An 11,074-nucleotide genomic window follows, 5' to 3' on the forward strand; every position below is an offset into this window, starting at 1 on the left:
GGTGCCGGCGCCGCCGAGGGGGGTCCAGCCCCACCGAGGGGGTGCCGGCGCCGTCCTTTGCAGGAGCCTAGCAGGCGTAAGCTGCGCTGAACCCAGCGACTGCACTGCCGTACGTTGATAATTGCCAAGTGTCGTCGCTGCTGTAGTTGATGATAATTGGTATGGTTGATGATTATCTGCTGGGCAGGCAGAGGAAGGGCTGCGTGGGACAAGGGTGCTCAGTAGGGTCCGTGCCGCCCTAGGAGAGCACGACGGGCCCCTGCTGTCTCTTGCTAAAGGGAAGGGAGGCATTGCCTCAGAGCAACAGTTTGGGGTAACAACCGATCTTAGTAATCAAGGTTATCATGCATTGGTAAGTAATAAATAGAACTGGAAGCAGAAGGCACACTTTATATTGCACCCTTCTGTTGCTTGTTTCGCAATCTGTTGCTTTGCTTGTGAAACCCTTCGCTCCTTGAAATGTAGTCTGCGTGTTTTAAAATGCCTGTTGAACAGCAAACAGGGACAAGTTACCCTACCTGAGCAATTACAGTTGTGTAACCAATTAACGTAGGCGTGGTGTAGGAAGATTCTGTACTCTTCACGCAGACTTAAGGGCAACAGTGAAGTCAGGTTATGCAAGAATACATTTTAGTGTGTTAATGCATTTACTTTTCTGAATTGTCAACACTTAACGGAGAAAGCAATTTAATTGAAAGTGACTTAACGGCACAATGGTGCTCAACATACATTAATTATATGGATGTAGTGATACATTGTGTGGATATAGTGATCTGCCAGGGAAAGGAGAGCTGGGAAGTCGTGCACTGCTTTGGTTCAATAGCTTAAATATCTTCCACCTTCTCTCCCATCAATAAATTCATACCTGCAATGCACTGTACACCTAGATTCTCTCCATAACATCATCCTATAAGGTATAAGATCTGGCTGTATCATCGCACAGCAGGTATGGGAATTCCACAGATCACAGCTCGTTGATACTTCTGAGGACCACTTTCTCTGTCCTACCTGGGAACCTCTTTCTGTGTCCTACCTGGAAAAGTTTTAGAATCACAGAATCATTTAGGTTGGAAAAGACCCTTAAGATCATCAAGTCCAACCATTAACTTAGCACTGCCAAGTCCACCACTGAACCATGTCCCTAAGCACCACATCTACACGTCTTTTTTTCCTGAGCTTCATGAATCTTTCTTATAGACGCTTGCATGTATGCAATCGTACCACTGAGCGGATGCTGATCAGATAGTTCTGTCTGCTTTCATATCACTCTTCACAGGCACTAATTAAAAAAGAAGAGTCTAAAGCACATATTTTTGTTTACTGCTGCCTCACACGCAGGCAAAGACGGGCACTCTTAAGACGAGCTATGAAAATACTGTGGCGTCAGTTTTCTCAGTCTGCTAATGAAGAGCTAGTGCTGAAGCACACTTCTACCTAGCTGACAGATTTGATATCCCTTTTAACTTGAATTCTTTGAGGAACAGAGAAGATACACGCTCTGTCAACATGTCTAAGTTTAACCTAAAATACCCTCTAAAGTACTTTGCTAACAGTGTAGTATCTGGAACCCACGGGCTTGTCTCCAAATCTCAAACTGCAGGAACTGAATAATGCTTTTAAATTTAAAGAGACAAAGCTATCTCTAATGGGTTAGACTTTGTTTGTGATACATGGCAATTACAGGAAAAAAACCCAAACAAAACCCCAGTGAATCTGTTCAAGCACTGCGAACAATCAGCACAGCAGATGACAAAACGATAGATGGCTGCTACAACACAAGGTCAATGTACCTTTTTACTGTTACTCCCCCATGGTTTAGCTGTGTGGACCCTAAATTCTCCTGTCAGAGATGATACTTTATATATGCTTGGAAGCCACAGCAATTAAATCAGTAACTCCAGCTTTCGATGTGTGTTTTACACATCTGTCCCCTCTCCTTGCTCCCTCGGGTGGTTGCCTTCTCTCCAGGGTTCTCATCTCCTGCCTACTTCTCCTTGGCATCTGTGAGTCCTTTTTCACCAAGCGCTTGGGCATTCAGCCACCCCTGGATCTGCTGCCTCCGCTTTTTCTTTTTTTTTTTTTCTTTTCCTGCTTGCCTTTTTCCTTTGCATGATGGCTCCAAGGTTGTGTTAGGTCACGCTAGCTCCTGGCTCTAGCAAGAGGATGCCAAAGGCAGTAGCAGAAGGCACAGAGGAGGGATGCGAAAGGCCACCTGCCCTTCTCTTCTGCTTTGGCTCTGAGCAAGCTTTGTCACTTTTGTTGATTAAAAGCATAATGTGGAAAACTCAGTCAAGAAAAACATTACTAAGTATGTCAGTATGACAAGAACGCTATATATATATATATTTAATGTACCTCTAGCAGTTCTGACCTCAAAGGCATCTTAGCTTGCAAGTCTGTCTGGATGGACAAGTGGGAAAAAGATGAGCTACTCGGTCATGAAAAAAATCCTGGAGGCTATCAGTGCAGCTGGCATGTATCACATTGTAGCGAGGCGAGGGGACATGGGGACAAACGGCAGGGTTTAGATGAGCCACCCTGTGGAATACAGCTTAAGTAATACAGTTCCAACAATACAAATAGATCCATATCTTGGTATCACGTATCCATTGTTAGGAGACAGAACTAAAGCTGACATGCATCTTGTATTTCAGCTTCAGCATAACATTACTTCCAGAGATAAATTCAGATTTACCTCATCGCGCCTTCAGAGATAATTTCATATTCACCCAGACAAAAATACTGCAATGTCTTGCATGCAGAAGAGTATCTTTATAGGAATATTAGCATCAATAAGATCTGCAACATGCACAGTCTGGAAGAGCAGTGATACTTTTTATTGATCTCTACATCTGTCACAAGCTAACACTGAAATTCAAACACACACACACGCATACATAAATATATGTGTGTGTAGATGTGCATTTGGATTTTAAATATGCATATACATATATATACACACAGGCTTGTTCTAGTGTCGGTTTTATTTCGTTCCTCCCCCGTATTCACACCAACATCTTTCTTCCGCTTCTCTGTGCTGACAAGAAAGAATCCCTGAGGAACTCGGAAGGCTGAGAATGAGAGTCCTTAACTAACTCTGCATAATTTGGCACAGCTTGAGAGCCATCAGAGTGGCAAGGCTAGCCTCCCCTCCCTGATGTAATGACTCTTAGCTGGCTGAACATCTTCTGACCAAACAACTTCATTGACCAAGTGACTCCAGCTGACTGTCCTTCTAGACGTATCCTTTCTAGAAACCCAGTCTGAAATGTCTAACATTGCTGTCTGATTCCGGCTGGGTCCTACGTTTCTAGTATACACCAAAGGCAGCACATGCTTGTGGGAGCTGCTTACTCATAGTCCTATTCAATGGGACTGCTATTTTAAGATGCCTTGCAGAGCACAACTTGATACAGCTCCAGTATTCAGATTGATTTACCCACTGAATTTGTTCCCGCTTTATGCTAAGGAGGCTCAATACCATAAACCTACCCCAGCAAGGGGAAAAAAAATGCAGGCAAAGCTTGCAGTAAAGTTCAGAGAAGTGAAAGCAATGTAAGATCTTCATGACGTGAACCTACAAACGCAGCTCACTGTTGTCTGTTATCATACAGGGGGAAAAAAAAATCAGAGATGACTATTGTACGCTCACAAATGCACTCATACCTACTAAGAGAAAAGGGGCTGCTTTCCGATGCCAGAGAACTGGGTGATATAAATACATTAGTCACAGTAAAGCATGCACCTGCTTATGGTACGGACTGACGGACCAATTCACCCCTCTCGACCTTTCCTCCTCCAGCTGCCTGCCTGCCTCGGCAGCGATGCCTCGTCACTACAGGGGTCCCTCTGAGAAAGGCAGGGTGTTGCCTTTGGCACTGGCAGGCAGGACCGCAAACAGACCAAGTCACAGGCACCTTGCTGGGGCAACACAAATAGCGGGTCAGGCAGCACAGGGCTAATGACTATATGCCCCCAAATAATGAGAATTTTTTAAATGTTTGTACATTGTCTTTGGGCCTTTTGAAGTCTGCCAATTCTTTTGTGGTGCTGGGATAATTTCAGTTGAAAAGCAAATGCTTTCATAGGAATGCATCGCCCTTTTTGGCTGATCAGGTGGGGACTTCACTTGTTTCTTAACTAACCTGAGAAAAGCACAATATTCCTCTCCCTGTTGCCATTCACTTCCTTATCCCTTCCTCTTCCACGCCAACAACCTGATCCCCTGGTTTTTTGCTGGCGCAGGCTGTACAACCATTTTAGAAAATGAAAAGGGGATATCCAAGAAACACAAAACACCGACTTGGCAGCTTTTTACAAGACACAGCTTGTGCAGTAACAGGTATGACAACATGGTGCTTCGGAGAAAGAGGCCTCACTTGCTGGGGCCAGTGCTCTCCTAGAGCTGGAGCAGCAGCGCTGGGAGCAGGGGACCCTTTGCAGCTGACCTCAGTGGGCAAAGACCCAGCAGCCGGGGAGAGAGCGACCACCTACTTCTTCAGCAAAGCACTTCATTTCATGGGACACCCAGATCCTCTCAGGATGAGGTCTGTAGAGAAGAAGGGGCTTTGCCTGGCCTGGAGAGGCTGGTCATCTGGTAAGTTCCATTTTCAAGGAGAAGCACCAGACTCAACCAGGGGCAGAACGCAAGGTGTAAGCCCTCTCTCTTTTTCCAGTTTCCAAGTACATCCCTGGCACTGCCACCTAGCTTTACCATGCAGGCTCCTGCAGAGTTTATGGGGTTAGATGGGACTATAAAACAGCTGGGGCTATTTCATTTACTTCACGGTGAATAATCCCTTTCAAGTGGTACCAGTGACAAATTAAGCTGAGGGAAATAGTGTTCAAGCTTGGGAGAAGCATAAGCCAAGACAGAGTTCTTTTCAGATGTTATTCTCCTCCATCTCATGCCTGGTTTTGGAGATTCCCTGGGTACCACTTTGTCATGGCCTTACTAGAGTCCCAGAGTTGGAGCTCCAGAGTCTCTGAGTGGGGGGACAGTGCAGGGCATGCACCATCTTGCCTTCTTACAGATCTGCTGAGTTCAAAAGAGATTTTTGGATTAGCTGCCCATACGAAGCCACTTGCAGACCATTATCGGGGAGCAGCAGTTCTCTTCACAGCCCAAGACCTCCACCATCTCCATGTGGGCTCTGACTCCAGGCGGCCAAAACCCCTGGAGATGTAGAGAGAGATGTCCAGGGTTCTAACAATCCTCACCACCAGTGGAGGGACAAGGGAAGAATTATTTAAAATAACCTTTTGGTCATTTCCACTCCCTTTGCCTTCTTTCATGCTTTATTGCAAGGTGAGGCAACCCTCCAGCGACACTGTATTTGTACTATAGACTGCTACTTTATGGATTACTCCGTCAGACGTTTCTGTCCCTCTCGTTAGCAACGAGCCATGATCTTCTCTCCATATTCCTTTAGCTAATCTATTTTCCATGTCATAATAGTTTTTTAAGCAAAAGCAGACTGAAATATTAGGGATATTTACTCATCTTTAACACAGCCTCAGTGTAATTACATATGTAGTCTCCACTGAAGCTGAGATGACTGTATTACCAGTGACCCTCATGGGTATGTGTGTGCTAAATACCATCACTGTTAAATTTTATTTGTATTTGTTCAAGTTTCAGTAGAAACTAAAATCTAAAACCAGATGCTGCTTATTTCAGAGGTGCAGGTTTTTTCCAAATACTGAAAAACAGATTTCAAAGGAAACACTAAGCAGCCTAAAATCCTGTCTAAGTAGCACCCTCTAGTGTAAACATGATACTATTGCAGAAAAGATTTCACGTTACTGTATGGATTTTTTTTCAGAGGAATGACATGGAAAGTAAAGAGAAAAAAATAACTTGTAAAACCCATTTCACAACCTTAGGTCTTTCCTTGTTTAGCAAAACATATAGCCTATGCTTAACTTCAAGCACCTACTTTATTTTTAAAAACTTTGAGGTAATTTTGTCGGTAACATTCTTGGCCTTCCTTATGCGTCATTGATGATTTATTTTATGTGTGTCCTATAGTTTCATTTATTTATTTAAAATATGAGAATAAGATGCCAAGAATGAGGTCAGAAAATTTTCACCTGTTGAGCTTACAGCATACCAAGTCTTCAAAAAAAAGGAACTAGAGCTGATAGAACACTTTTTTTTTTTTTTGGTGAAAAATGTTTTTTCAACAAGAATCTCCTAATTTTTCCACCTTTCAGAAAATTATTTCAAGAATATAAAATGTGATGCATTTTGGCTGCTGAAAAATTGCTGATGTGATTATGCGAGTAATCTGTTTGTGTTATGCTGCAGAGTTGCAAGCAAGTCTCAGGTCCTGTAAATTAACATCATGGTCTAAATGAATATAATGGCACCTAAGTACTCTCAGGCCCTTGCTTCATTTCACAATTTTTATGTCAGCAAATGGCACAGCTGTACCATATGGATAAAGAAAGAAAAGCTGGTATTTCATAATTGAGACACAAAAGAAGGAAGTCTAATTCCCCTTCTCTTGTGTAAATCAGCCAGGAGACCTAAATGAAAGGTCCTGAGAAACTTTCTGTGATTTAGTGATAGAAATGCAATATTATACTAAGAAAACTGTGAACACAATGAATCTTTTCAGAGTGCATGACAGGCAAATGTTTCTTAACTCCCACAGCCTTGTAAAAATGCAGAGTTCAATCACACAGACATTTTTTCTGAAACAGAGTCCACTTGACAACTGTCTCTTGTTGTTAATGAAATGAGTTTTGTCTCATTCCTTGTTTCACTATTTTTCCATTTTAATATATTTTCTCATCTGTCTTTTCCTCCTGCTTTCTCCCTTGTTATTTGCCATTCTCCACCCTTCTCTTTTTTTTCTTTATTCTTTCTCTCTGTAATGTTTTTGCTTTTCCCTCCAGCTTCAATTTATGTGATCTTCCCTCAGTCGCCCCTCGTATGAGATGGTACATTTCAGCTCTGACAACAGTTAACACTAATCCATCCATGTCATCACGCGGTAATTTAGCGTAGAATATAAATGACAGTGTGCTTTTCCAACCTTTAATATAAACGGTGTCTTCAGCAAGCCAGCGTTTTCTTGACAACCTCCCATATTTTGCAAATGACAAGTAAGGGAACAAATAAAGTTCACACCGTTTCAAATTCATTCTGCAGATACTGAAAATGTAGCATATTTTCCCCCAGCAAATGTCCAGTTTAAAGGATTCCCTCCAATAAAGGAAACCTTTTGGTAAGATAAAGCACAGTCCCAGCCGAAAGTTAGGCTGTAAAGGCTATGGGGTCTCACATTCTTTTAGTCTGGTCGAGCTGGTTATCAATTTCCTGCTCAGGCTGCTAGAAAAGAGACTTGTGCTCTGAGCATTGGGAATTTAAATCCATGTCACGCACTGAGTTACTTACTCACACAACTTATCTTACTCCTGACATAAATATATTCCTTTACTGGATAATGTCAGCCTAAGTTGCCTCTGTGATTGTCACGGGAGCTGACAAAAGCAGCATAATCACCTTTCTCTTGGCACAGACAACAGATCCTAAATGCTGCCCATCCAAATGTTTCTGATTATGTAATGTTTGCTGTAGAAAACACAGATTAATCCAAACTGCTATGCTTTGCCATACTATGGACCAACCCTTCTATTCATTGTTTGGGGGTGAAATTGCCTTTTCCCAGGCCAAGTCTCTGGCATGCTAGGATATTCAAGAGGATCCAAGGGCACAATTTGGTCTGCAGTTCAGAATCACTGAGAAAAGGATGGGTATTGCATACTTACTGCTCTTCCATAGTGCAGGATTCTCTTACAAGAGGGACCCTGCTGTGGGGCTTGCGAAGAGGGGAATTTCTTATGGCCTGGCTTCATTTTAGGCACCACAACACGGAGAGTCAGCCCTGCACCATAAGTCCTCCTGGATCCACTGGAGGCAAAAAGGTGGTGCGCTACAGGAAAGGATGTCCGTGCTGGTGGCACAGTCCTCAAGAAGCTCTGCAAGGGCTGTCTCCTTGCCTCTTCCTCAAGGTTAAACCCTTCGTCTGAAGTCACTGGGAAGAATTTATTCTGATGGGACTAGAGTCCAGAAATAATGATGCATGACGCTGGCTACTAGACAACACATTTGCTTCTCCTCTCCATGGCATCCTATGCAATCATCCTACCACTGTGAAATGCGTATCAGAATCATGACAGCTCTCCAGCTGATCAGTGGAAGAGTGAATTTTCTGGTGCCTTTTGAAGGTAAATCTAAACTACAAGGAATATTGCAATGTACTGTATCATAATGCACTGTATTACCATGCAATACGTTGAATCTGCTTGCAAGGGCAAGATAGGTGAGCATCAACTTCCACTTTGAATTATTTAGCTGTGAATAAGAGGAAATTATAAGTTGGAAAATAGTATTTTTTTTCTCAATGGCAGGATTACTGAGCTTCTTCTGTGACTCAGAGGAAGCGTCTCGCTCATCTTTGGAATCAGAATCGCGAACTCAGTTTCTCAGCAGAAAGAAAGTTTTAGGAACTATTCTCTGAGAATTACCAAATGGGGCTACACTGGGATCACCATTTTCGCTTTCAATATTTTGCATTTACGATTTTATCAGTATAGTAAGGAAGCCAGCGTTACGAAAACTTTGGCTAGTGCTCTGCTTATTAGTTTAAAAGTGCTCCATTCTTATTAAAGTGCTAATGCAGACTTCTGTAACCTTCCAAGAATGAAAATACACTCCTGAAAACAGTCAAGATGCTTTAAAAATTTTTGAAGGAAAACTTGGCAAAGTAAAAATATCTTCCTTGCCATGTTAAAAGACAAATGACTGGCTTCCGTGCCCACGCTCTCAATTCCCATGAAAACTGCAAGCCAGCAAAACCCGTTCCCCAAGTGCTCTGTATTGTGTTATTTATTGTTACAGAAGGGATTACTTTTCATTAGCTTACCCCGGCAAGAAGAAATCTTAAACCATTTCACGTGGGGTGAGGAGACAGTGAAGGGGTATGATTCATAATTTTTGAATGCAAAAGGCTGGCATAAAATATAGTGCTGTTCAGCGGGCAGAGCCAGCTCATTGTTCTGTGGTTTCAATGTGGCATTCCTTTCTTTCCCTCTCTTTTCTTTTATGCCTTAAGACTGTGAAACATCAGTTGATTTTTTCCAGAAGTTGCAAATAGCTTTATTAATTTATCAAGGAAAAAATGCTCCTGACTGGAAATTCCATGGCTACGGGCCATACCCCCTGCCATTATGCAGACAACGGATCTCGTAGCCATTTTATAGCACCATTCCTGAAAAAGACTGACTTTCTTTGGCCCTTCGGAGCAATAAAAGGATAAGATGTATTTACTGACCATTGCTCTTCTGGAAGACAGACCTAACCCCTTGAGAAGATGAGAAACTAAGTATTCTATTTATTTCTAGCAGGGCCCCATTGAGTCTGGATAAAAATGATGAAGAAATTATTGGCTCTGTAGAGACCAAAAGGAAAGGACATTTGTCACATGCACATTGCATTGACATTTTCAGCAGTTATACACTCCTAGGGATCTCAGTTTCATTTTTCAGGATACACTTTACAGAAAGATTTCTTATGAGAAATCTATTTTACAGAATAAAGCATAATTATTTCCCTCTGTTTTAATATTAAATAGCAGATGAGGTTATTATGTACATTAACAGTCCAGCTAACAGCATCCTGGCTGGCCCCCAGGCTGAGCATCATGCAGTATTACTGTATCATTTGAAAGATGACAGCAATGGATGGAGCCACATTTGGAAACGCACCAATGATAGCTGGAGCCACACTGTATAAATCTCACAGATCCACACGTAAAACAGAAAGCATGTTTAATTTGCAATAATTCTGCTATATTTAAAGGGCTAAAATTGTGCATGACTTTTCTTCCTTTGGGATGGCAGGAGGAAGAAAAGACTTAATGGTAGTTCTCTCTTTTTATTTTCTACCGATTACTTTTAGCTCCATATTGGCTGTTTTGTCTCTGGTATCTGCCTGTACTGATTCTCTACTGCTCAGTTAAAGGAGTATTTCTATACCTCGTTTCTCTTGAAGGAAATAAAGCTTGACCTTTCTTATCACTGCACAAGCTGGTTCATAGATTATGAATGAGCGATGAGTCCCATCTGCTAAGTCCCCATTTTCAGCCTGGTGTGCAAGCAAGTTCTGACACTGGACCTCGGGCTGCTCCAACCCACATTTATCTGAGAACAGTGCAGGGACATTTGTTGGCCAGGGTGTCCAATCTTGAATATTTCTTCAGAGAAGGATTATTTGATACTGTATTTTTTACATTCTGCTGCACTCTGATGCCATGCTGTTTGTGAATAAGGCACCAGAAAGATTTTCTAGCAAGGAACGATTAGGAGAGTGTCGTTTCTTTAGCAAGGCAAAGCAAAGGTTGGGAGAAGACTGCTGCCTATAAATAATCCAAAAGGCAAGAAGCACAGCACTAGGGAAGAAAGGCATTCATGGAAGGTGATGAAAACTATTTAGATACGAGCAGAAAGCCACGAAGGGATGTCAATATTGATGGATAGACTGGAAATTTGATGGGGTTTAGTCACTTGGGCAGTCAGGCCTATAGTAGCCTCCTGGGGGAGGAAAAAAAAAAAAAAAAAAAAAAAAAAAAAAAAGAGTAGGGACAAAAAAAACGAGCTGAGGGGGGACGCTCCCACCGGGCAGCTGCAGCGGGACGTGGAGTCCACCAGGCGGTTTCGCTCCGCTTGCCTGTAAGGGAGGCAAAAGCCCCCGCTCTCTTTAAAAAAAAACCCCACCACTTGGGGCCCGGCTGGGCTGGCGGGGGGAAGGGAAGGTGACGGGGCCGCCATGGCTTGAAGCGCTCCCCGCATGCAACACGCCGCAACGCTGGGCAGGGTCAGGCCCCGAGCCCGGGGGTACGGCACCCGAGGCCAGGCCTGCTCCCAGAACCGGGGAGGGGAGAGCCCGCCGGAGGAGCGCCGCCACCCAGACCGGACCCCGGCGCCCGGCCCCCTCCCCGCCCTCTCCCTCACGGGACGGGCAGCCCGTGCGAGGGAGGGGCAGCAGGGCAGGCTGGCCGCCGGA

At 43.4% G+C, this 11,074-nt stretch overlaps 1 protein-coding gene across 1 annotated transcript in view; it reads left to right on the forward strand.

Annotated features, from left to right (window-relative positions):
* Nucleotides 1-11,074, forward strand: part of ANLN (anillin actin binding protein) — a 40,609-nt gene that overhangs the window by 1,102 nt on the left and 28,433 nt on the right. The window lies entirely within an intron of this gene.

The sequence above is a fragment of the Egretta garzetta genome, unplaced genomic scaffold, assembly GCF_000687185.1.
Source record: "Egretta garzetta isolate BGI_Z169 unplaced genomic scaffold, ASM68718v1 scaffold514, whole genome shotgun sequence".
Lineage (NCBI taxonomy): Eukaryota > Metazoa > Chordata > Aves > Pelecaniformes > Ardeidae > Egretta > Egretta garzetta.